Source organism: Notamacropus eugenii, chromosome 6 (genome assembly GCF_028372415.1).
Source record: "Notamacropus eugenii isolate mMacEug1 chromosome 6, mMacEug1.pri_v2, whole genome shotgun sequence".
In the NCBI taxonomy this organism is placed as follows: Eukaryota; Metazoa; Chordata; class Mammalia; order Diprotodontia; family Macropodidae; genus Notamacropus; species Notamacropus eugenii.
Genome location: NC_092877.1, coordinates 109,060,652 through 109,088,061, shown reverse-complemented (window position 1 = coordinate 109,088,061; position 27,410 = coordinate 109,060,652). Strand labels below are relative to the sequence as shown.

At 38.4% G+C, this 27,410-nt stretch overlaps 1 long non-coding RNA gene across 3 annotated transcripts; it reads right to left on the bottom strand.

Annotated features, from left to right (window-relative positions):
• Window positions 1–226: 226 nt before the first annotated feature.
• LOC140511673 (uncharacterized) lies at window positions 227–26,656 on the bottom strand. Of its 3 annotated transcripts, none has more exons than XR_011969624.1 (3): window positions 25,777–26,656; window positions 23,811–23,904; window positions 227–3,327 (listed from the first exon to the last, which is right to left on the bottom strand). It is a non-coding gene; the product is annotated as an uncharacterized lncRNA (long non-coding RNA). The 3 variants fall into 3 exon arrangements; XR_011969623.1 differs by lacking the exon at window positions 227–3,327 and adding an exon at window positions 5,396–12,792; XR_011969622.1 differs by lacking the exon at window positions 227–3,327 and adding an exon at window positions 21,245–23,549.
• Window positions 26,657–27,410: the final 754 nt, after the last annotated feature.

Below are 27,410 nucleotides of genomic sequence, written 5' to 3'. Positions count from 1 at the left end.
AAATGCTGTGTCTTTTTTGGGAGGTTTCATGACCCAGTAATGAATTGATGAGAGAGGAAGAAAAATGAAGAGGGTGGGAGGGATAGAATAAATGCAGAGGGGGGGGAAGAGAGAGAGAGAGAGAGAGAGAGAGAAAGAGAGAGAGAGAGAGAGAGAGAGAGAGAAGGAAAGGAGGCAGGAAGAAAGGAAGGAAAGACAAAGAGAGAGAGAGGAAGGGAAAGAGAAAGGCAGAGAGAAAAGAACGGAGCAGGCGAGTGAGATAGGAAGGAATGGAGAGAGTGAAAAGGGAGAAGACAATGAGAAGAAGGGATTAAGAGAAGGGGGACAGGGGAGGAAGGGATGGAAAGAAGAAATAAAGGGTGAATGAAGACAAGGAGAAATAAAGGAGAAAGCATGGGAGGAAAAAATCAAGTAGTGTGAAAAATAGATGTGTGCTTAAAGTATATTTTAAGTGTAACTCCCATAGCACTTGGCTTTGGGACAGGGGTTACAGAAGTAACAAAAAACTCCTGAGAACAAGATACTGAGAGTCTAGAAAAAATAAACATAATGAGGTTAACTGAACGACTGAAAGGATGGCTCATTTATTCCGTCATTGGTAGTAACTAAGGGAACACCAGAAAAGAAATGTGTTTTATCTCTTATTGCAGAGTGCTTGTATCTTTTCCTGCCTTATGAACTAGAGTGTATTTGGTATTAAATTCATTTTACTTTGAGTGTTTCAATTATTGTGCAGAAAATGAAAATCCAGAGTGTTGCCTGTAAATGCTTTCTTTATTGTTGTTCATTTTTTGTTTGTTTTAAAATCTCTGCAGGAATACCTATTCGTTGTGCTGCTCTTTCTTATTCAGAGTTACCTCCTCCCCAACATTCACAACTGATTCCTGTTACCTGAGAATTCTGCTTTGGCAGTCCCATTTTATAATGGGTTTTTCTACATGTAGTTCTGTAAAACGTGCATGCCTACCTGGATGCTGTAAGAAGAGGCTAGTGGATGGGTGATATGGCCTTGAAAAATGGATAGGTCCCAGCAGTTCTTAAGTAAACAAAGCATAATTCTGTTGCTTCCAGCCTCCTCCACATCTATTCTGAGCGCCACCGAATCTCCTTGTTTTAATGAATCTTTCTTGGCTAACCAGCTGACACTCTTGGCCTGATCCACCCTTGAAAGTACTCATCTGTGTTCTACCCTCCCACACTACAGGAACTGACTCCAAAAGAAAAATCACAGTTTAAACTTGGTGAACTAATCTGCCATAGCTCACACTGAAAGAGCCCTCTAAGACTTGAAAAGCTTTCTGCATGCTTATGTAGTTTTCTCTGTTTCATTTTCCATATTTCTCACCTGCGTTCCCCTCTCCCCACCATGTTGGATGAGCTCCCTGGCCATGCTGCAAATCAGATGCTCAAGGCCCTACCAAAACATATGGAGAGGCAGGGTTACCATTTTGGTGACATATGGATATACTTGGGGAAGATGGCATTTCAGAGAAAGAACACATTCAGTTTATATTGTAAGGAATATCTATGTTTCATGCACCTTGACTGCTGTGTTCTTTTGCTGGGCTTATTTAAGTGCAAATAAACTGTGTCCTGGAAGCTTCCCACAAAGCTCTTCTAGAACTGGGAGTGGGAAGGCAGCATAATGCTAGGGGCGTACTTGGAAGGAATGTCAGTCTGAGAATACAAAGCATTTCAACCTTGAAAACTCATAATCCTCCAACTGCTGTGATGCTTAGCTGATTAAAAAAGAGTACATGTCCAGAGGCACCTTAGGTTGGTACCTAAAGACACCAATTCTAATTTTTTAATTTTCAGAAATTTCCCTTTAGGCATCCTATTCTAGTCTGGGGGAATGCTGGCTTAGAATTCAGGAAAACTGAGATCTGTTTCTGACTCACAAGCCATGGGAAAACGACAGATTCATCCTATTTCAAGTCTTTATCACTAAATAGGGACAAGAATCTATACCACTCCCTAATATGAAGGGGAGATATTGAGAGACTATAAAAAGAATGAGGCAGTTAGATGCCTCAATGGATGGAGCCCTGGGCCTGGAATCGGAAAGACCTAAGTTTAATCAAGTCTCAGACACTCCGTGTGAGATCCTAGGAAAGTCTTTTAACCTCTGTTTGCCTTTATCCACTGGAGAAGTAAATGGCAAACTCTGTAACAGCAAGGACCCTGGCATACTCAGGAGGGCCTGCTGTGCAGATTCTTAGATCTTCTTTTCTAAAAGGAAAGCAACTTTTGAGGGGTCAACAATCTACTTTGATCAACCACATATAACATTCACTTAGTTCAGGGGCAAAAGTCAGCATCCTGAATTTCAGAGAAAATACAAACAGAGAAATAAAGCTCAACAGGCTGGGCTTCCAACTCTCTGACCATAAGCAATACATACATCACAGATCAATAGATGGATCCAACTGTCTGATCATTATATGCATGCATACATAGTTACCAGAGAGAGAAGCACCAACATCTGAGTTTTCAAAGCTGGGGGCTCCTTAACAGATACTCAGAGTATAGTCTGACCCAACAAATGCTTCCAAGGAGTAAGCCCCCAAGTAAAACCTCACCTCAAATTATTTATACACTTTTCAGAGCCTGAGGGCACCACCCTCTGACCCAGTGCCTCAATAGAAATTAACAAAAGGTATTGAAGCCTATTAATGGGCAGGAAAAATCTTTAATTCTTTCCCCTATCCACCATTAACCTTACATTAACATTGCACACTCCAGTATCTTTGCCAAGAAAACTCCATGGACAGAACTGGCTATGGTCTACAGGGTTGTGAAGATGCAGAAAGAACTAAAGGACACAATAAATAACAAAAAATAGCTAGTATTTATGGAGGCTTACAATACACTTTACATATATTATCTCATTTGATTCTCACAATAATCTTATGAAATAAGAGCCATTATTGCCCTCATTTTATAGTAAGTTAAATGACTTACTTGCCCAAGGTCACATAGCTAGTGAGTGACTGAGGTAGGATTCAAACCCAGGTCTTCTTGACTCCAATTCCAGTGCGGTAGGCATTGTGTCACCTAATTGCCTCCTAATACCATGGTTATAAGTTGATTTGAAAAGTACTATACATGTGTGGATGTGAATGTGTGTGTGTGTGTGTGTGTGTGTGTGTATGTATCTCCTAAAAGAGGACATTGCAAATTCATTCCGAAATGCCCTTCTTTTCAGATTTTTCCTGGGCTTTTATTTTTTTTGCAATTTGTCTTCTTATTTTTAAAAATGTATTGATTATCTTTTGGTTTTTCACCATCTCCTTTATGTCCTTCCTTCCTCCCAGAAAGTCATACCTAGTGACAAAAGGAAACAAAAAGAAGAAGAAAGAGTTCATTTAAACTAAGCAACAAACAATTAAAGCCCAGCACTATCTTCCATGCTGCAGGACCATTGTCTTCCACCTCTGAAAGACAAACAAAAAGAAGGGAAGAGAAGTGTCTTTTCTTCTCGAAAACCAAACAGTCATTATCATGTCCTCGGGTTCCATTTCTACTGTTTTGTTGTTGCTCTTTCCATTCCCACTGCATATGTTATTTCCCTGGTTCTGTTTCATTCAGCAGCAATTTATGCAAATCTTGCCATGCCATGTATAACATGTGAGTAGTCTGAGTTGCCTGAATGGATCCCAGGGGGCCAGCCCCAGTTGGGCAGCTCAGCTTCTCCTCTCTTTTCCCCTCATCTCCTCTCCTCTGCTCTTCTTCCCTCCCCTGTCCTCTCCTCTCCTCTCCTTTCCTCTCCTGTACTCTCCTGTCCTCTTCTCTTCTGTCCTCTCCTGTCCTCTTCTCTTCTGTCCTCTCCTCTCTTCTCCTCTTCTGTTCTTTCCTCTCTTCTCCTCTCCCTTTACCTAAACCTGAAAAGACCTTAGCCTTTTTAAGCTATTGCATCCTGGGCCATCTTCATTCATCCTGATGGATATATGGCTACTGGACCCAGATGGCTCTGAAACAAAAAGTGAGGCTGGTGAGCTTGCACAGTACCTCCCTCCTTCCCTCAAACCCAAGTTAACTGCAAGTCATGTCGTCATCTTCCTGATGTCATGGTCTTGTTCGAGAACAAAGAACAAACCACTATAAATATAGATCTATATATGTATATATGTATGTGTATGTATGTATATGTGTATATATGCATGTATGTACATATATGCATATGTATGCGCATATATGTACATATATACACATGTGTATACATGTATGTGTGCATATGTGTGCATATAGTATCTCTGTGTGTATATGTATGTATATTTATATATGTATGCATATTTATAGATATATAGATGTATGTAAATTTACAGATATATTATCTCATTTGACTACAATAAAATAATAATAAATGGAAACAAAAACTCTTTTAACTTTCTCAGAAGAAAGTGCTATGTAAATCGAAGGTACCATTATGCCCAGGTTTTCCCTCCCTTCTCTACAGTACACTGTCCACTCTCCTCTCTGGTTATGTATTCCAACCAATTGGACTGCACAGTTTAACCAAAGGATCAGTGCATATATCTCCCACAAAGCCAATGAGTCCTATTGTACTTCTCTATCAACTTAACAGATGTGAAAAAAATAAAGGTAACAGAGTTGTCCACATGTGGTCCTGAAGAAAATATCCAAGCTGTGTGATTTGCTTCTAAGCCCATTAACCACACTCAGGAAAGTCATTGATGGGGGTGGGGGAACGGAACATGAATTCTTTCATTCTTGCATTTCTATGAAGCCATCCCTCCTTAGGCTAATATGAGTCCAACATCTAGGTGGGAACATTATGACTATTATTACTCCTTGAAGCTGGAATGGTTATTCCTAGAATGGTAATAGTTTCAGAAAATGCAAAATAATGTTACATGTTAGGTCCAGTTTGGCAGAGATCGTGAGAGACCATGAACATTCACTTCTGCTTTTGACTCGGAGCATTTCACTGAGTTGTGAGACCAGCTTGAAGACTGAGAGAGTTACTTCTGTTCCTGTCACATTTGCTGTCCTCTAATTATTGTTTCCCAGAGAGAATGTGGAAATATACCTATTAAATATATTACTGAGATTAATTATACTTTTCCCAACCATAATAAGGTTTTGATTTATTTTATTGATTCTTTGTGAGAAGATTACATACAGTTCTAATTTCCTTCGACCTGGGTCCCCTTTTCTGTGACCTGCAAACAGAATTTCCCCCATTCTAAAAAGGTAGCATAGAACAAGAATATTTTTAGCTACTTTTATAGGGAAATGTATCATCTGTGAATAAGTAGAAAAATGCTTATGAACTAGACACAATAGAAATTAAATAATACCACAAAATTCCTGACACAGTTAATGGTACCTTTTGAAATTTGTGTATGCCTCCTTGATTCAAGTGTTCCTATAAATGAACTCAAATATATGATAATGGACTCCAAAGAACCATGGAAATATGAGGGGTCTTTCATTAGTCTTTCGTTAAAAAAAAAGTCTATGAGCTTCTTACACATCTCGCAATGGCACCATTTGATATGATTGAGTTTTTTAATTTGTTTGTTTTGGGGTCTGGTTTTGTTTTGTTTTGTTTTGTTTTTGAAAATGTAGTGTTGTGAAGTTTGGAACCATCTACAAGTATAAACAGATAAATAGCTATGTTTCTTGTTTTCCTCTGTTGAAGGAAACATTTGCATCTTAACACTTGACGAGATGGGGGTGAGGGTTTTTTTTTAATGGCTTCCATGAATACAGTGCATTTCTATCGTTTTTCTGCTTTAAGCCCCAACAGTGGAGTTTTTAATGAAAATATATTATGCACTACATGCCTGAACAACTAACTGGAAAAGTAGAAGTCTGCTCATGCATATTGTAATGCTTTTATCAAAGTAAAGCAGCATTAGGAAGTAAGTTCTAAAGCAATTTATTCCAAAAAGACCAAGTACAAAACCAAAGAGGAAGGATGAATCATCACACACACACACACACACACACACACACACACACACACACACACACCCTTCCCTCCACAGCCTCCCCCTCTCCTATCTCTACCTTTGACTATCATACTTCCTTTTCATTCTAGTTCAAAGCTTGTATTCCAATGGTGATGATCACTGAAGTTACTTTCCATTAAAGGGTATGACCTTCCCTGCCAGAAGTAAAGTTTGAGGGGAGAGAGTTAAAAAAGACCAAGTATATTCATGCAAACATAAGAATATAGAGGAACTAAAGGGAAGAAAGCTGGGCTAAATAACTTCTTTGCTAAATAAACCAGGAATAGAAATGTTGAACTTTATCTCCTAGGGTTTTCTGAATTTTTCTAGAATGCTCCGGAGGTCATTCAAATAGGTCCAAATGTCAAAGAAAGATGAATGATATTATGAGAGAAAACAGAAAGAAGGCATAAGGGTATAATCAGAGCTTCTATCCAATTGGATTTTGCAAGGTTTAGGAACCTAAAAGCTGAAGGAAATCTAAGAGAACAAATGCAAATAGCTTACTTTTTATATGATATATGACTACAAGGTAATTTATATGCAGCATCTTATTTGAGTCTCACAATAATTTCATGAGTAGATAATGTAATTGTTACTGTGTTTATTTTACATGTAAGAAAATTGAGGCTTCCAGAGAGAAAGTGAATTGCCCAGGGTTCAGTATAAGTCCAGCTTATAATTCTAAATTCAGTGTTCTTTCCATTACAACAAGCACTCAAATCAGTGAGAGAGACTTCAAAGCTCTGGGAAACAATTTATTTACATGTGATTTCCATGTCACATGAATTTGTAAGAGTTACCTCTGAGGCTCCAGTCTATTTGAAAATACAAGTGACACTTTCTTATAGGGCAAGAAAGAGATCGAAACAAGGCATCTCTTGCTAAGTGCTCTGTCAGGGGTCTTGTTTTATTTTTTTTCACATCAAATATGAAAATTCTATCCTCCAAACATCTTGACTCTCCAGGTTAATTTGGGAGCCAATCCTATTTTTGAGTTGCAAATAGCAAAAAGGAATAAGACCTTTTATGAATTTTTTTGGTGGGGGAGCAAAAATAACTCTCCATTCCAGAGAATAAAGCAGTACTTACTTATCATCATTATGGATAGGGTCTTAGAATGTCACAAATTTGTAGGCAAAGAAATATTCAAATAAGTGCTTTAGGGATAATCAAAGAAGACTTCTTAAAAGGAGATTGATTTTGAGCCTAGAATTTTAGGACCAAAGGATACAGAATGACAAAAGGAATAGGCAATTTGTCCATTTCATAAATAGAATCTTGGGATTGAAAACTTAGGACAGTGAAGAATGAAGAAACATATTAAGCAAAATTGAATTGCAAATATCAAAAAGTCTTGATTCACTCCATGACTCACTTGCATTCATTTCTAAGGTGCCCTTAGAGGTACTACTAACCCCAGAGAGCTGTTTAAAAGGATCACAGAACAAGATATCCAGACAGCACTGGCCCTTAGAAATACAATTCTCCATTTGGGGAGTTGTTTGAGTAGGCAGAAAAGGAAATGAATCACAGATCTATTTTGGCTCTGTTACTGAGAAATTTGAAACAGTCACATCCTCAAAAGTCATATTTATCTTTCAACATAAAGACATCCTTATTCACCTTTCTTCCAACAGACTCAGTACAGAAAATGTCAAATAATTATTCCAAAGAAGACCAATAAGCATACTGATTGCTTTTGGTAAATTATCTAACTTGTTCTAGAGACTATGTTTATGTGACTTAACACTGTACCAACATCTAGATTTATTGAGTCATTGGCTAACCTTTCAAGTATTGATCATATTATAGAACGTATTGTAACACTAACCCATGAGGGCACCAAAATAGCCTAAAGAAAAATCCCTGAAATTGTCTTCCAATGTTACCAATGATCTATCAGTTTCTAAACTGAATGGACCTTCCTCATTCCTCAGCTTTCTTGACCTCTCTGAAGACTCAGACTGTCCATCACCCTATTCTCCTTAATACTCTCTTCCCTCTAGGTTTTCTTGACAAGAGTCTCTTCTGGTTTTCCTCATACCTATCTGACCACTCCTTCTTAATCTCCTTTCCTAGATTTTCATTTTGTTCATGCTGGCTCATGATGGGTATCTCCAGAGTACTGGGTGTTCTCTTCTCCCTCTATAGTACATCACTTGGTGAACTCATTAGTTCCAATCAATTCAACTATCATCTCTATCCAGATGATTCTGAAATCTATTTATTTAGTCTTAACTTCCCAACTGATCCCAAAACTCACATCTTCAAATGTCTATTGCACATCTCAAACTGGATGCCAAAACAGACACCTTGAATTTAATATATTCAAAACTGAACTCATTCATTATCTTTCCTCCTAAACCTTCCCCTCTCCATAACTTTTTTATTATCATTAAGCACTACTATGTTCCTAGTTACCCAGGCTCTCATCCTCCATGTTATTCTCCACTCCTCAAAGTCTCTCAACTCCATATCCAATCATTTGCCAAGATGAGTCAATTATAACTTTGTAACATCTCTTGCATGTGTCCCCTTCTCTCCTCTGAAAAGGGGAAAATGAAAAGAGCCTGTACCACATTGGCACCAGCACTTATCACCTCACACCTGAACTGTAGGTAATTGCCTGGTAATTGATCCCCTCACCTCAATTTTCTTTCCACTCTAGTTCCTCCTCAATTCAGTTATTAAAGTGATCTTCCTAAAGTGAAGGTCTAATTATGTCACCCCTGACTTAACAAACTTCGGTGGCTCCCTCTCACCTCCAAGATTAAATACAAAATCCTTTGGCATTCAAAGTCCTTCACAACCTGGTCACTTCCTTACTTTTTCAGTCTTCTTAGAGCTTACCTCTTCCTGCCCCCATACTCTCTGGTCCAGTGCCACTGGCCTCCTCGTTGTTCCTCACACAAGATACTCCATTTCTGGTTCCAGACATTATCTCTGTCTCCCATGAATCTACCTCTCTACTTCCTCATCTCCATCTTCCTGATTCCCTGCCTACCATTAAGTCTCAACTAAAATCCTACCTTCTACAAAAAGTCTTTCCTGATCCTCCTTAATGTCAATGCCTTTTCTCCGTTCATTATCTCTAATTTATCTTTTACATATCTTGTTTGTTTACAGTTGTTTATACATGATTTCCCCCATTGACTCTAGTTGTTTGCACATTAGTTCCCCTATTAGACTGTGGACTCCTTAAGAAAGGGCTTCTCTTTTGCCTTTTTTGTATCCTCAAGTTTTAGCACATTGCCTAGCACATAGTAGGAGCTTAATAAATGTTTTCTGGCTGATTTCAACATAAGAAAGCAGCACCCACAAATAATTCATTATGGCTTCATCACATGAATTCATCTAGATTACACATACATGCAAACATATACGCATAATACGTAAGATATACATATATAAACACATGCGTAGTTATATTTGGAGGACATATTCATCAAAAAGCTTCCAGAAACATATTATTTTAAATCGTGAAAGTTTAAAGATGGAAGAGCTCTTACAGAGCATCTATCTACTTGGTTCTTTAAATAAGATATTATATATTTTACCCTTCAGATTTTAAAGGTCAAATAATTTTTCTTTGGCAGTAAGAAATTTTTGGAGACCACACTAAAAACAATTTTAATGTAATGAATAAAATAAAACCAAAATGTAGAAGGTTCAGGAAAACCTGAGAACAAAGAATGGATCCTCACAGATGTGATTGTCTCTAGGCATTTGAAAACCAAACCTGAGTCAGGAGCAACAGCATATAATGGCTGTGGAAACCTCCTTAGTCTGCAAAGATAGAAGTAAATCACGGTATACTAGAGAAAGATGCTAAAGAAGTATAAGCAAATGCTGGAAGCCATGGCAACAAGCTTTCTACTCACCACCTGCCAGAAGAATAATGCTAGCTAGTATTCACACAGGACTTGAAGGTTTGCAAAGTACTTTACAAGTATTTCTGAATTCAATCCCCATGACAATCCTGGGAGGTGACTGCTATTATCTCCATTTTGCAGATATCCACAACCACAAAACCAGTGTCTGAGATAGAATTCAAACTCAGATCTCTGTGACTCAGTATAAAGCATTTCCTAGGGCAGGAGTGGGGAATCTGTCACCTCTAGGTCCTCAAGTGTATGCCTTTGACTGAATCCAAACCTCACAGAACAAATCCTCTTTATTAAGGATTCAGTCAAAGGGCCATATTTGAGTACCTGGAGGGCCACAAGTGGTCTCAGGAGGCTGCAGGTTCCCCATCCCTATGGTAAACATTCCCCTAAGTCACCAATAGGTTTGAGGTCTATTGGTTACGTCTGATTTAGTTCATCTGCCAAAAAAGTGTGTCGGCTGTGCATGCTACAGCTTCTTGGAGCTACAGGTAAATGTCCATTGATTGGGGGATAGTTAAATAAACTGTGGTACATAAATATAACAGAATATATACCATGTTGTCAAGAAATGAAGAAATGGGATAAATACAGATAGGCACTTACATGAACTGATGTAAAGTGAGATAAACAGAGTCAAGAAACAACATACACGATGACAACGTAAATGGAAAGAAGAAAAACAAAAGATTCAGAAATAAATGTCGTAAAATTAAAAGAAAGAAACACAACCCAAAAAAGAGACCTGAAAAGATGTATCCCTATTCTTCAAGATCATAATTTAGAAAGGTCAAGGTCACCCACTGCATCCTGAGCCATCTCCAGTCATCTTGATTTATGTCTTGCCACTGGACTTCCATGAGTGAAGGAGATAGGGAGGCTGATGACTTTGCATAGCCCTGACTCACTTAAATTCAATCCATTTGCAAGTCAAGACATCACCTTCATGATGTCATCTGTCCTCTTCAAGAACAAAGGACAGAAAAGAAGGGAGTCCATGGGATTGGAACACTGCATATATTACCAGATTGATATATTGATACCTTTGAATTACTTTTTTCTTATTTTTTTCTTTTAAAAAGTCTTTATTATTTTGACATGGTTCTTGGAGAATTGATTTGGTTGATATAAAAATAAGATATCAATACAAATTATTTTTCAAAAGAACTCCTGCAGTCAATTCTTGCTTTGTCTGTTAATGTCTACCTTGAGTTCATAATCTATTTCTTCTTTTTTCTATCCACTTAATTATGACTTGAATTAGCATTCTAGGCCTTTTTCTAAGTATTCATCTACTCATACCTCCTGTCATCCATTCACTTTTTCTGTAAAAACAGTTATCTATTCCTTCCCACCTAGTGTAGCTAGTCCTTAATTCTGCTTTCTAACCTATAGGCCAACCTGCTAGATTGCCTCTTTCAAAAATGCAATAGCTCTATGGCTCTCTGCTAGCTAACTGTGCTCAGACTAATAGGTGAACTGGCGTCATACTTCCCATAGGGAAACATAATAATTATATTTGCTTTGGGACTAATTAGCTTAGAGTTTTTAGTGCCACTTAATAATATGAAAATGACCCTTGTTAGTCAAAGTCTCTAGAAAGTTTCACCAAGCTGGAAATACTAAGAAAGGCTCAGTGATATTGTCCGTTGCTCAAGAGCTAACCTAGATGGAGATGGAGATGGAGAGGGCCATCACCAGTTATTTCTCACTACAGTGATAATACTGAGAATCCTGGAAATCTTCAAGACCACATATCTCTGTCAGTAGGGAAATAACCCACACAAGAAATCACTGATACTCAAAACATTGTAGAAGTACTGAGACTAATGATGAATAAATTATTTAGCAACTAAGAAAAATCTGTTAACACAGTGGGAAAATCAGTGGAGTTGGGCTTCACAGATGGGGGAGGAAACAACTATAACCAATAATGATAATAACTGACATTTATTTATATAATCTTTTGTTGCTTACAAAGTACTTTATGTACGTGAACTCATCTGATCTTCACAACTGTATGAAATGAGTAGCATTAAGTATTACATATGTACTATATGTATGATAATACCAATTCAAAAGGAAAAAATTGTTTCATTCAGTGAAGCATCAGGAAAAAAAACAGGCACATAGTAAATGCATGAGGACAAAACACTATCTCTGGAGTCAGAGAATGTATGTTCAAATGCCATTTTTTACTTTTGCTACCTATGGAAACTTGGCTAAGTCACTTAGTTTCTCTTGGTCTCAATTTCCAATTTTTAAAGTGAGAGGAGATAGCCTCTGGGATCCCTTGCCACTCTAGATCTATGATTCTATGAATAAAGTCCACCAGCTGTTATGATTGGGCCTTCTAGCATTGACAAGAGGGTGATAAACAGGACTGACCTCTATCACTGGTCTCAGTATCCATATAAGCTATGGCCATATTTAGCTCTCTATGCAGGTGTCCCTTTGGTTGTCTATCTACCTTTGGTCAGGTAGTAAGAGTTAGAGCTAGGGAGTTTGGATTCAAACTCAGGTCTTCTAACTATGACTTTTTCTCCACTATGCTACCCTCTAAGATCTTGAAGCAGATTCTTCCATTTCAAAAAGCTTACAGCCAAAGAGCAAAGCAAAAAGAAACCAGGGTTAATTGATGGTGTTTGTAAATTGACCTTTCATCATTCTGGGAGAGCCAGGTGGTTGTGTTTAAGACCTGAGAGGGAAAAAGCCACTAGGAATCCGGTTATGGAAGGGCAGCCCACCTGCTGTGGTATCGGGCCCCTGTCGGGTTTTCTCATGGAGCTGCTAACAATTTTTGTAAGGAGAGAGTCAAGAGAATGCTTGATATATTTAGTGTTCCCCTCATGGTCCGTTGTCTGTCTCCCAGGAAGGTAGAGATATTCCCTCAGGACAGATGATGAAACACACTCTTCTGTCTCCTGAAAGAAGGATACAAAAAGGTAGATTTTTTTTGTTGTTGTTTAATTAGAGGGAAAAAAGAGGGACATTGAAGTGTGTTGTGTTTTTGTTTAATTTAATGCACAATAAGAGGAAAGAAGAAAAAGAGAAAAGCCTACCTTGTGTCAGGCACTGTGCTAGGTGCTTTATAAATATTATCTTATTTGAACATCACAATAACCATGGGAGAGAGATGCTATTATTATCCCCATTATCCACTTGAGGAAACTGAGGTAGACAGTGGTTCAATAATTTGTCCATGGTTACACAGCTAACTAGTGTCTTAAGGACTTCACTTGTTTGAATCCTGTCCATCTGACTCATGGTATGATCAATGCCCCATCAGCCAAGTCTGAATATAGCAGACGTAACAAGGGCAGTAAGGGTATGGCAATGGTCAGATGCCATCTCATCATTTCCTTTAAATGAATTCAATTTCCCCCAATACCATTCGAACACATTCAACTGTACATAGATAAGTGGAATGGTCCTTTTCAGTTTCTGTGCTCCAAAGTGCTGCTTGCTCTGTACTGATAATTTCTAGCTCTACTTGTCAGCCATGTATTCTGTTCTCATTGGTGGCACCTGGCAAGTGGGTTGGACCGAAGGGAGATATAAATTCCTTGTGTGAATGCAGCTCTTGAACTGAATCAGAGTCTCTTTCTCATGCCAATGTCACCTCTCATTGAGAAAGGAGAACATTTTCTGTCAGGTGAACTTTTAAAATAAGTTAAAGTCAAGGAACTCACCAAAAGTGTTGCAACAGAAGCAAATGTACTTTGAAAGTCACTCAGACTCTGAAACTTATTTTAAAAACCATGCTTACTGAACAATTCATACAATAGTGTATTCTATTTTTAGCATCCTAGTGGCTGTGAGTGGCTGGAGCACTGGGTCTACAGTCAGGAAGACTTGAGTTCAAATCCAATCTTAGACACCAACTATGTAAGTCAATGGGCAGCTAAGTGGCACAGTAGATAGAGTGCTGAGCCTGATGTCAGGAAGAGTCATTCAAATCCAGCCTCACACCTTTACTAGCTGTGTAACCCTGGGCAAGTCACTTAACCCTGTTTGCCTCAGTTTCCTCATCTGCAAAATGGACTGGAGAAAGAAATGGCAAATTACTCCAGTATCTTTGCCAAGAAAACCCCAAAATAGGGTCATGAAGAGTTAGACACCACTGAAACAACCAAACAACTAAAACAGCCAAGTCACTTAGCCTCTATTTGCCTTAGTTTTTTCAAATGTAAAATGGGAATAACAGCACCTACCTCCCAGGGCTGCTGTGAGGATTAAATGATACAATCAATAAATCATTATTTAGTGCCTACTATGTGCCAGATCACATTTATAAAAAGCTTAGCACATTTCCGGGTACAGTCCTACATTCTTATTCCTTTCCTTTCCCCTTCATGTATTAAGACTTCTAGATTATCCACTGAATGGATTCAAACTTCACAATATGGAAATTTAGAAACCATGACAAGACATAGTCCCTTCATCTATCTAACATCCCAGAACTGTAGATTGAAAAAGACCCTAGATGTCACGTAAAATGATCCTCTCATTTTATAGATGAGGAAATGATTCCCAAAGAACTCACTGACTTTCTCAAAGTCACATAGATAAGAAAAATAGGAATTAAACCTAAATCAGCGGGTGTATGTGTGTGTGTGTGTGTGTGTGTGTGTGTGTGTGATTGGATTTGAACTCAGATCCTCCTGACTCCCCTCATAGGGATTCATATGTAGAGAGTGGGATGGGCAGGATAGGATCCTGAGCAATCGTATCCTTAAGTAGATACCACAGGGGTGAAAGGGCAGGGAGGGGAAATGGTTCATCACTACTCATTCTAACCTATGTCTTGCCACTGGATTCCAAAGTCTGGAGTAGAGAGTGAGGCTGATGACTGCACAGCCCTCTCACTTAAATCCAAGTCACTTGCAAATCAAGGCATCACCTTCCTGATGTCACTGGTCCTCTCAAGAGCAGAAAACAAACAGCAACAACTTGACCATGGTCCCATAGCTAGTAAGTGTCAGATGCAGAAGTTAAACCCGCATCTTCCTAACTCCAAGGCAAGGCTTCAATAATAATCATTATGGCTAACATTCAAATAGTGTTTTAAAATTTGCAAATCACTTCACATATTCCATTTCATTTGATACTCTTAAGAACCCTATAAAGTAAGTATTCTTATTATCTCCGTTTTATAGATGGAGAACCCGTGCTGGGAGAAGTTACATGACTTGCCCAGTGTCAAAGAGCTAACACAAGTCTGAGGGTTTGACCCCAGGTATTCCTGGCCCCAAGATTAGTTCTCTATCCACTACACCATTCTTTCTGTCTCTTACATTTTATTCTGGAAGGTATCAGAGAGGTGACAGTATTGAAGATGAATTTAGACTGGGGAGAAAAGAGCAGGTTTAGGGAACAGGCAAAGTAAAATCAAACTGCATTGATGGGTCAAAGAAGTTTCCGAGGTGATAAAATTAGACAAAAAAGTCGATGGCTTCAGGACCTCTACAGGAAATCCATGAATACTTGAGGATCTCTGACCTCAAGTACCTCAAAATATCCAGCTTAACAGATAGAATGTAGGTCACACATTACACTAGCTTATGTGAGACATTTTAAGGTGCAAGAGCTTATGTGAGGGGGAGTTGAATTGGATTCCATTGATATAGAAAACTCACTCCATTGATACAAGTTGGTATGAGCCTTAGAGACTATCCAAGGGCACAGAGAGGCTAAATTACTTACCCAAGGAGCACATAGACAGTATGGCCCAGAAGAACAACTTGAACCTAAATGATCCTTGCTCCCAAGTCAGCTCTTTAGCTTCAACAGGCTGCTTTTACTTAGCATCGTTAGAGGGATCCAACTGCACCTGAAAAGCTGTTTATGGAATTTCTGTAGTTCAATCAAGATTCTGTGCTCAGGAATTTCTGCAAAGGCTAACCTAATCTGGCATCTGGACAAGAAATGTTTTGCAATAAAGGGAGGGAAACAGATTTTCATAAGTCTACACAGACAAAGTCAGGCTGCTCCCTTGAGCCCTCAGCTGCTTCTGTGCTAAAACCTTTCCTCTCAGATCTGAGGGTAAAGGCACAGAAGAGGCAAAATTCTGGGAATAGCTGCTGTCCCTGCTGCCCCTCCTTTCAGTCTGCTGGTGGCTCTTGTAGGCACATGGTTCTATGTCCAGGCTCTTCTGATGTATCCACAATGTAACAAATAGGGTTAAAGAAAGAAGAGGAAGCTCCATGGGGTGGTAAGCATGAAACAAGACCAGAGCCATGGTGTACACATCAGTAGGAGCTTAGTAAGGATCTATAAATTGGTTGATTGATTGACAGGCATCACTATAAGTACTCGCCACATTCTCCACTAGGCCTGCCACATTCCATGTCTCTCGTCCTATTTTCATGAAACATTTTCAAGGTTCCTCAGGTTTCCTGACATCACAGTCAAAGCTTCCATTCAACACCAAAATTTTTTCTTCTTTGTCACTGAGCATACATAGTAATAACTACACAGAACTCAGAGGAACTAAATCCATTTCTCATTTTAAGAGGGAAGAGAAAGAATAAAAGGAAACAGAAATATAGAGGACAGCCCTAGGTTTTGCAATATGAACCTAAACCAATGTTATTCATATATTCCATCTGAAGGCAAAATTAAAACCAGTGCTATGGTACAAGGAAAAAATTAAAAAGGACTAAGTTTGGAATCTAAAGACCAGGATTCAATTAGTAGCTCTCCAATTACTCTCTGTGAGATTTGGGGCAAGCTATTTGAGTTTTCTGTGCCTCAGTTTCCTCATCTATAAAATGCAGAGAGGTGGTTTAGACTAAATCAGATACACCTGGAAAACTACCTTGGAATTAGAACCCATTTTGGGACCATGGTAAAGTTTTTAAATTTTTATGTCCCTTTCAAAAACATTGATGTGTTCCATTGGAATAAATTGTAGTGAGACAAAGTATAGCCCTTATTTTTAAAAAAAAAAAGAGTTAAGAAACAGGCTAATGCCAAAAGGAAAAATGCTGGGAGCTGGTGCTTCCTTGTTTCCTTTCTAGATTTTGAGATCCAGACAGGGTAAAGTGCAAGCAAGGATAAAAAAAATCTGGATTTTCAGACTTAAGAGTGAGGAAACCCCATTTCCCATCAGATGTCAAGTTCCACTTTGCACTATAAAAAAATCAATGGAAGTTAGGGGACTGCACGGTCACTTTTTTCTCCTCTGTGTTATTTTATTTCATGTTATAGAATCATTAAAGAGAAAAAGGCAAGATCTTGCTGCATCAGGCATACCAAGGCTTAGATAAATTTAAAAGTCCACATGTTAACGTAGACACTTAACTAGCTTCATACTTAACTGATGGTTCAAATATCAAAGCTAAAAGAATAGCAAGGCCTGCAGGAAAACCAGCAATAACAACTCAGTGAAATCACCGTTACCAAGATTCTACCTATATGGGAAAAGGTGGGATGCAGGGGAAGGGACAGGTTAACAGACCTGGCTTAAAACTTACAAAACATGACATCAGTGAAAGATCCAGTTCATAAACTCTGAGGATAAGGACTATGTCTCAATTATCTTCTGAACTGACCATTAATAAGCCTTTTAAAAAAATGATTTTGGAGCAGACAATTGGCTAACTGGCCCAATGAATTACAACAGGTATCTTTAAAACACCTACTTTTGGCTTTAAGGTGGTATTTCATTGTTGAGGATCTGGGGACTCTGGTGGGTAGGAGGAGAAAAGGTATATAGGTGATATAATTTACAACTCTCAAGGAATTTTTAATTAGTCAGCCCTTAACATTCAAATGTTTACTTTTCACAACTTAAAATATTCAAATGATTTTATTAGTAACCTTAATTTTGCTTTCAGATTGGTAACCATGCACATTTGGCTATGTGCAGTAGAGAAAAAATAATGTGCACAAGTATGTGGATTGGCTGCTATCCTACTAAGTGCTTCAATGTTCTTCTTCAGCGTACTTTTGTAAAGAGCTCTTCATGCATTCATTGCATATTTTCACTCTTTGTCTTTAAAACTAAAGTTTTGTGTTACAATAATGTCCTCAAATCATGGGGCAAGGTGTTTGGGCTCTGAGGCCAAGTGTGCAGTGATGCATTTTAGTAGGGAAAAAAACAAAGGTGTTAGATAATGTGTGGAAAGTGTGTAGCCATTGTCAGTAGGACTTTGGTGTTAACAATGTACAATTGGTTATAACTGTAGAAAGGAAGAAATATGTGTGGTACTGTAAATTTCATGTGCCATGAAAAATAAAAATTGTCTGAAATCAATTTTTATTGAGATGTTTGCACAAAAGGCTACAGAATTCTAGAATATTACCAGAAAGAAAAAAATGTTTTCCATGTTACCAATTTTGTTTTGTATTTTATCAGTTATTTCAAGGTTATAATTTTAGGAAAAGTGAACATTATCAGAATTAATGTTTTGATATAAAACATTATATGCAGAAAAGTTTATTTTCAGCAGTCTCTAGCAAAAGGTTAAAGTTTTTGGTGGACATGAAAATTTAACCCCCATTTCTCATACAGTCAATGTGTTGACATTTGCATTTTGATTTTCACATCATTTTCTAGGAATGTCACCCTCTGTGAAAGTTAAAGATAGACTGTATCTTTAAAATGCCTACTTTTTGGCTTTAAGTTGGTATTTCATTTATCATTGTTGAACAATTTGAGCCCCAGCTGGGTAGAAGGAGAAGAAGTATACAGGGGATATAATTTCTAACTCTCAAGGAATATTTAATTACTAGCTTTCACCATGCCAAGAGCAGTTGATGAGCAAAGGGGTTGATGATGAAGACATTTCTGTAGAGACAGAAAGGTAGGGAGGAGAAGGATGTCTGAAGTGCTTCACTGCAGAAATCAGCCAGTAGTTGAGTCAAAAAATATATGAGTGGAGGGGCAGTTAGGTGGTGCAGTGGATAGAGCACCAGTGCAGAAGTCAGGAGGACCTGAGTTCAAATCTCAACTCAGACACTTGACACTCATTAGCTGTGTGACTTTGGGCAAGTCACTTAACCCCAATTGCCTCATCCTGGATCATCTCCAGTCATCTTGATGAATATCTGGTCACTGGATTCAGATGGCTCTGGAGGAGAAGTGAGGCTGGTGACCTGCACAGCCCTCCCTCACTCAAAAACAAAAGTCAAGTGCAAGTCATGTCATTATTTCTCTGATGGCATGGTCTTCTTTGGCACCGAAGGACGAACACACATGAGTGAAGAATGTTACTTGATGTAATGGGAGTTAAAAATCTTCCCTGCCCATTGATAGGCCTCAGATGGGGCTATTGAGGGTGGCTTGATTAGAGGAGGCTTGTTTCCTATGAAGACCCACATCTTTTGCTGATTGCTAAAGATGCCCTGGGTCAAGAGGGGTCATGCCCTCTGACAGAAAAGAGTGTATATATGTGTGTGTGAGTGTGTGTATGTATATATGTATATGTATATATGTGTGTGTGTATATATATATAGAAATATATATACAAATATATATGTGTGTGTGCACGCATGTATATGTGTATATATGTGTGTATAGAGAGAGAAGTGTGTGTGTGTGTGTGTGTGTGTGTGTGTGTGTGTGTGTGTGTGTACTCTGAGGGAAGGTTTTGCTTTGGGAAGCAGCCCCGGGTTTTGATGTTGGTGCTTCCCTGTATGTCTGTAATGGTCATAAAATTGGAAGCCTGTCTATTGGTACCTATATGTTGAATGTAATTAAAGTGATTGTTGACACCTCAAAAGTTGCCTTTCCTTTTATAAATGCAGATCTAAGAAGCTGTGATAGCATCCCCACCCTGAGTATGTCAGGTGCTTACTGATACACTTGGTTTAGGTAGAATTTTGCCATAGTTGGATGTCACAGAGTTGGGAAATCGCAAAATTGTAAAATTTGAAAAGACATTATCAAGATCATCTAGTAGATCCTCATTAGAAACATGACAACAGAAGGTTCACAGAAATTAAGTAACTTGCCCAAGGTCACACAGGTACATGGAGACGGAACTGGAGCCTTAGTTTCCTGATGTGTAAGCCAACTAATCTACTTTTAAGAAAAAAAAATCATCCGTTAGTTACCACTTAATGGTTCCAAGAGAGAATCAATCAATGATTCAGTCAGTAAGTACTTATTAAGTCTCCACTATCTGCCAGGTACTATGGCAGAGAAAAATCCAAGTGCAGAGAGTATAAAGTGCTTAGGTATTCAAATACTTTAAGCCGCAAAAGTATATTTCAAATGTGTAATACATTCATTCCCTTGGTAAAAATTGGTGTGCAGTCTTCCCCAATTCAAACTCTCCTATGCTTATATGACTCTCTGTTATGCATAAGAACCTCACTGATTTCATATTGCAGTAGGGAATGTGGGGCAGTGAATGGAGTCCTGGGCTTAGTATGGAAGAAATGAGTTCAGATCTTGAATTTGAATCATGCCTCAGACATATTACTTGTGTAACTGTGGACAAGTCATTTGACCACTTTCAGTCTTACTTCCTTTGTCTATAGAGAATCAATAAGCATTTATTAAATCTCTATTATGGGCCAGAAACTCTGCTAAGCCCTGAGAACTCAGAGAAGGGCAAAAGACAGTCCCTGCTCTGAAGGAGGTTACAATATAAGGGAGACAATATACAAACCAACTTTGCACAGACAAGATATCTACAGGATAAATTAGAGATAGTGAACAGAGGGAAGGCACTGGTATTAAAAAGGATTGGTAAAGGCTTTGTGTACCAGGTAAGATTTTAACTGGGACATGAAGGAAGTGAGTCCAGAAAGTGGAGATGAGAAAGTAGAGTTCCAGGCATGGAGTACTGCCAGTGAGAATATCTGGAGTCAGAGATGGTGCTTTATGTGAGGAACAGCAAGGAGGCCATGTTTGATCACAGAGTATATAGGACTGAATAAGATGTAAGTGGACTTGAAAGATAAGGAGGAGAAAGTTATGAAGGGCTTTGAATGGCAAACAAAGGATTTTATATTTGATTGTCCAAGCTCTAAGGAGCCATTGGTGTCAAGTGAAAAAGAGGTGGTAACAAAATTGTGCAATTTATGAAGATTGATTTGATAGTTGAGTTAAGAATGGACTTGAATGGGAAGATACTTGAGGCAAGAAGACCAACCAGAAGGCTATTGCAATAGTCCAAGAAAAAGGTAATGTCAGTCTATACCAGAGTGGTGGTAGTGTCAAAGGATAACACAAGAGATGTTACAAAGTTCAAATATGGGGGAGGGGGTAGGACAGCTAGGTGGCTGAATGGATAGAGGACCAGCCCTGGAGTCAGGAGAACCTGAGTTCAAATCCAGCCTCAGACTCTTAGTAGCTGTGTGACCATGTGCAAGTCACTTAACCTTGATTGAGAGAGAGAGAGAGAGAGAGAGAGAGAGAGAGAGAGAGAGAGAGAGAGAGAATATACAGGAGGAAGCAAGAGAGATGTTATGAAAATAAAAACAGCAAGACTTGTGAAGAGATGGATATGGTCCTTTCTTCTTTTTAAGTGTGGTTTTCGGTTTCTGTGTTGATCTAGGTCATTTTTAGTGTTGCTTCTGAATTCACATACACAATATGGGAGAAGAAAGTTGTAATGAAATTATGTCAAATTCACATCTAGTACCATCTATCTGAATCTCTTAATAAATGTTTTTTGAATTGAATCAACTGAACTAGTCACTGATTCCCAAGCCTGGAAAAGTGTGCCATTGATAAAAACTATAGTATAATATAACTTCTTTAAGGGAAAGAGAAGTTTTTATTTTTGTCTTTCTATTCCTGGCACTTAGTATAGGATAAAAAACATAGGAGATGGGTAATAAATATTTGTTGAATCAAACATGGTTATTTCTGTTGTGATATATTTCAAGAAATCTGAATTATTTCAATGTATAGAAGGAAGACTTGAGTTTTAAAAAGTCTATGTGACATCATTTTACTCTAATAAATAAATGCTTTTTTGATAATTAACCAATAAAAAGCACAATGGAATCATATTTTTTCATCTTTTCAGTCAATTGTAAAATGCTAAAGGTGTTGTTCAATGTTGAATATAACTGGCAAAAGTTTCCCAATTACCTCCTACTGGCTTCATTAAGGATGCCCTACATTCATGTATAGAAAATTCTCGTAAAATTTTGTATGTGAGAGTAAACATACAGATGTTCTCTCCATCACTTCTTTTGTTACTAATATATGAAAAGAAATGTTTATGACTTTGGAATGTTTCTCTTCTTTAGCTACCTTGTATATTGATCCCTTTACACCATGACAATTGTGTCACCTTGACTTCCTCTCCTTATTCTGGGTCCAATCTAACTGCTTTTCTCATCTTTGGTCTCTAGTACTGTTTCTACCACCTCAATAAACACATTCTAGATTGTGATGTAAGGTCCAAATATGGCAATTCCACTGTCCTTGATGGAGTAAACATTTTATTAGGATGATTTTAAAATATATTTTCAATTCTATCCTCCAGTTTTCATTCTTCAGTGCCTTTGGGACTTTGATCAGTTGACTATCTTGCCAAGCTTTATTTAAACTAGTTTTCCCCTCCCCTTCTTTTCTTTTAAGAGACAATACTGCTCATAATCATCCATCATCTTTCTTATTTAGATTTTACAAATAAGTTTATATTCTAATGCTGTCTTGCCTTTGGCAACTAATTCTCTCTATTTGGCATATAAGTCAAAAGTGTGCTGACTAAGGCACTGTTGTGTTGTCACAATTAATTTACGTTCGGCAAATGTCTTTATCAAATTATTGTAATTTATATGAATATTATTTGTTGTTCATTTCCCACGTTGATTTTCTATTACTTAATATTCAACACTGTGTTGTTTCCATGGTATGCTATATCTTTTTCTCATTATTATTCTTTATTTTTCCTGTTTAGTAATTCTGATCTTAGTTCTGACAAATTAATGGTCTAATTGTATGGAGAGTTAATTCAAGGATAACTCAGACATTAATCACAAATCGTTTCCTGTCAATAAAAATATAATGTATTTTATTTTTGTGATGTTATTTGGTGCTTATCAGGTTCTTAGCAATTTCTTCTTAGAAGTATTTGTGATAGATAATAAGATATTTTTTTCTGTTTAGATAACAATTGATTTTCTTTTTTAAAAAGTCTATTTTGAGTATAGATGTAGATAGAAAGTGAGAAGGAAGGAGGAAAGAGGTAAAGAGAGGGCAGGAAAGGAAAGAGGAGAGAGGAAAGAAGGGAGAAGGGAGGGAGTAAGAAAATAAAAGGAGAGAATGAGAGATAGGGAAGAAGGGGGGGAAAGGAAAAGAGACAGGGGTAGAAGAGGAAAGGGGAAAAGAGGAGAAGGAGATAGATCTGCTCAGTTTGCTCTTCCTTAGTCAGCCTGGTTAGCAGCTCACCATACAGGTGACAGAATTTAGTATGATTGCCTGATTGAATTTAGCCCTCCTCCAACTCATAACTCCCAAACACAAATCATTCACCAGGCTAGCAGGGATTACAGGTATGCACCATAACACTTGAAATGTATATAATATCTAAAAATAAATATACGTATATAAGGGATATTCATATATTTGTATTGTTTTTTAAAAGAAATTTATTTCCTTTTTTCTTCAGAAAAAACAAAACTCACAGTTCTGAGTTGCTGTCAAGGTGTCAGAAATCAAAGGCCTAAGAACAGTCCTTATACAGTTTATTTCAGTGCATAGTATTACCTAAAGGGGTAAACAACAAAAAAAGATGGGTGATGATTGGACTAAACAACTACCTAAGATAATATCAACATCTAGTGGCCATTATGTTCACTGCAGTTACAACTCTCAGTAGTATGTTCCTATCTCTGGAGGAGCTGTTGTGAGTTCATTCAAATTTATGGGCATTGACTTACACGTCGATCCATACTTTTGTGAAAGTGATAGTACTAGGGAGAAGATGAATAGGTGTACAGGGAACTCTGGGCAATTGACAAGACTTACCCATGTGGCTGGATAAAATTTACACTCAAGTCATGAAAGCGTCATTCCTGCAGAGGTTTCTAGCATCCACTTTTAACAGCGCCAGTGATGAGTTCTGTAAGGGACCAAATATGTATTCAGGAGCTGGGGGTGGAGGTGGGGGTGAAGTCTTGAGAGTCTATATGTCAAAGGGGTAGAAGATGAAGTTAAAGAGACAGCTTGGAAACAATTTCTTAATTTCTTTACCAGACAATACACCTGTCATCAAATTACTGATTGTTCTGTGAGCTGAACCCTGGCTGAAAGACAGGCAGTTTCCATGTGATAGTCTACATTGACCCTGGCTACACAGCTTCATCTCTTTTGGCTATAACTGCTCATATCAAAACCTCAGGAAAGGATTTCCATTGTTCAAGGCAGGAGGAGAAGAGGAAATGACCCATAGGCAAAGACAGGTTTGTTACCAATGAATCTTGAACACTGAGGTATAATGTCTGGTAGGATTACATGGAAAGTCATATTTACACAATAGTACAGTCATCAAGGATGGCGTTGAGGAGAACGACTAGCCAAAACTACTTGCCACTCTAGAAATTTTCTCCAATCCTATCAAATAGGATTGAGAATCCATGGCAATATAAATCATCCTAGTTATTTCCCTGTATATCAATGGTCTCCATTCCACCTTTCCTACTGATAGAACAAAAATAATCCTACTGTTCTATCTACCTCCCACAAAGTTATTAGGAAGATTTGTAAGATAACTAAAGTCCAGTGAATTAATTTAAATAATTTGAAATGAAGATAAGTTGATAATTCAATGGTCCTGGGATCTTCCTGCCCCTGGTCATAGCTCATCTCTGCCCTTTCATTTTGTGTGATTCTTCCTTATTGTCCTTTGGTAAACTCTCTGTAGAGGAACCTCCTGATATCCTGGGGTCTTTTCTATGATCCTTTAAATATCTCAAAGATATTAATTTAGCATGCCCTTTCAGTCTTGCTATGTAAAAAAATCTACTGCTTTTTCCAGTCTTCTATTTCCTTGATAATGTCTTTAAGGCCATTTTTCGAAGGTAAAGCATGATGTTTAATATGTTCCAGCCTATTTACACTCATTATGCACCATTCCATGGCCCTTGGTCACCTTTGACTTTGATATATCTGAGATCATGGCCTTTCATAATTTCCAGTCATACAGAATAAGCTTTTGTAGCAGGGAGTGATTTAGGAAATCCGGCCTAAAATCCTCCTCCTCCTCCTCCGTTCCTTTCCCAGGTCATTGTCTATCTTCCCTGTCCAAGATTTGTGTACATGTATCAACGATAACAGCACCAAAGTCCTAATCAGATACTTCATTGGCAGTTTGAGAGTGATCTTAGGTTCTCAAAGGCTGTGCTAGGGAAATGCAGACTTCAGCAGTTGCCATCCAGCTGAAAGACAGAGTACGATATGGCGATAGAGAGTTTGTCATCTATGGAGCAACTGAGCTAAATTCAGAGAGCCTCACCAGGTGAACCCCAGTATCATGCAAAGTCCATCTATTAAGTTGGAGAATTTGTGGTCTGCATTTGTTAAAGGAGCACTTACTCTAATCATATCATGGAACTTTCTAGTATTAAGAGTTATTAATTATTATTGATCATTTTTATGGACGATTGTTATGAATAGTTATCAATCAGCAGACATTCTGCTAGTTACTGGGGATACAAATACAAAGAATAAAATAATTTCTACTCTCAAGAAGCTTATAGTCTAAAGAAGAGCAAACAATGTGGATTTATATGTGTATAACATTTAAGAATATGCTTAAAACTACAAGGGGAAAATACAAACAAATGCAAGGTAGAAAATATAAATGAATGCAAGGGAAAGAGAGGGGGACAGAGGGAACTAACAGTTGTAATGATTCCAGTGAGCTGACCATCCAACTGTATACCCTAATATGGGCAACATAAATTTCCCAAGCATTTTACTTTACTTTACTTACATGTCACTTTTGAATACGTGTGTGTTCATCCGTTGTTGCCGAAGAAGACCATGCCATCGGAGAAATGACGACTTGACCTGCACTTGACTTTGTTTTGGAGGGAGGGAGGGCTGTGCAGGTCACCAGTCTCACTTCTCCTCCAGAGCCATCTGGATCCAGGGACCAGATGTTCATCAGGATGACTGGAGATTACCCAGGATGAGGCAATTGGGGTTAAGTGACTTGCCCAAAGTCACACAGCTAGTAAGTGTCAAGCATCTGAGGTGAGATTTGAACTCAGGTCCTCCTGACTCCTGCACTGGTGCTCTATCTACTGCACCACCTAGTGGCCCCTACTTTTGAATAATCATTGATTTCACTGAGGAAGGTTTGGAATTTTCTGGAAAAAGAGAGTGTCCTGCATAAAATTCAAAGAGAAATATTTCCTATCTATAATGAAGAAATGTTTCTACTTAAAGATAAGATGGTACTAATCATACTGCATGTATCCCCAGCCTCTCCCCTGAGTCAGTCCCTCATCACAAAATGCCAAATAACTCAAATGTGTTTCCCAGAGACATCCTAAACTCAACATATTCAAAATTGAACTCATAATCTTTCCTCGAAACCCTCCTGTCTTCCAAATAAACCTATTTCTCTCCAGGACACCACCATTCTCCCAGGCTCCCAGCTTTGTAACCCAGGCACTATCTTTGATTCATGACTCTTCTTCACCCCATTTCAGTTGCCAAATCTTTCCTGCCTTCACAATGTCTCTTGCAATCTATCAATACTCTGCTCGGGGTCAGGGCCTGAGCCCCCTGGATCCCCCTGACCCACAGACCTCTACTCTGTGGGCCCTGAAGGAAGGAGACTGGAGACAAGATGATCCAGGCAACAACTCAACTTTATTCAGCTGAGGGTTAGGGTTCATAAAGGATGATCCACCAATCACATACATGCTGAGCTCATCCCATTACTTCACCATCTCATGACTATTCCACATCCTTACACCCGCAGTAAGGAAGGAAGCTTATCTTGTTCCTGCAGCTAGTTCCTGGGTTCCCAGGCTCACTTGTAACTTTACTGTACAGGACATTGGTATCTGCAGGAACATCAGGTTCCAGGGTCACACAGAGCTTCTTCCAGGGTGTGCATCAGCACCGTTCCCACGGGAACAGGCTTTGCCTCTGACTTGCACCCCCTGGGACCCTCTGGGCCCCTTACAATACTCCACTCATACAGCTACCACCTTAGTTCAGGTCCTCATCACTTCTCACCTAGATAACTGCAATAATCTCTTAATTAGTCTCCTTGTCTCAAAAATCTTGTAACTTTAGGCCAGCCTGCTCTCAAAGTAATTTTCCTTAAGCTCATATCTGACCCTATGACTCTCCTATTTAACCAACTACAGTGACTTCTTATTGCCTCTAAGGTGAAATATGAGCTTTAAATCTCAATATACCCTGACCCCAATCTACCTTTCCAGCTTCATTGGACATTATTCCCACTCCAACTCTTTGAGATCCAGTCAAACTGGCAATCTCTATTCCTCACTGATAACACTTCCTGTCTTTGAACTTGTTGCCCTTTATCCACTGAATACTTTCCCCTTTAGGGGCAGCTAGGTAGAGCACCAGTGCACGAGTCAGGAG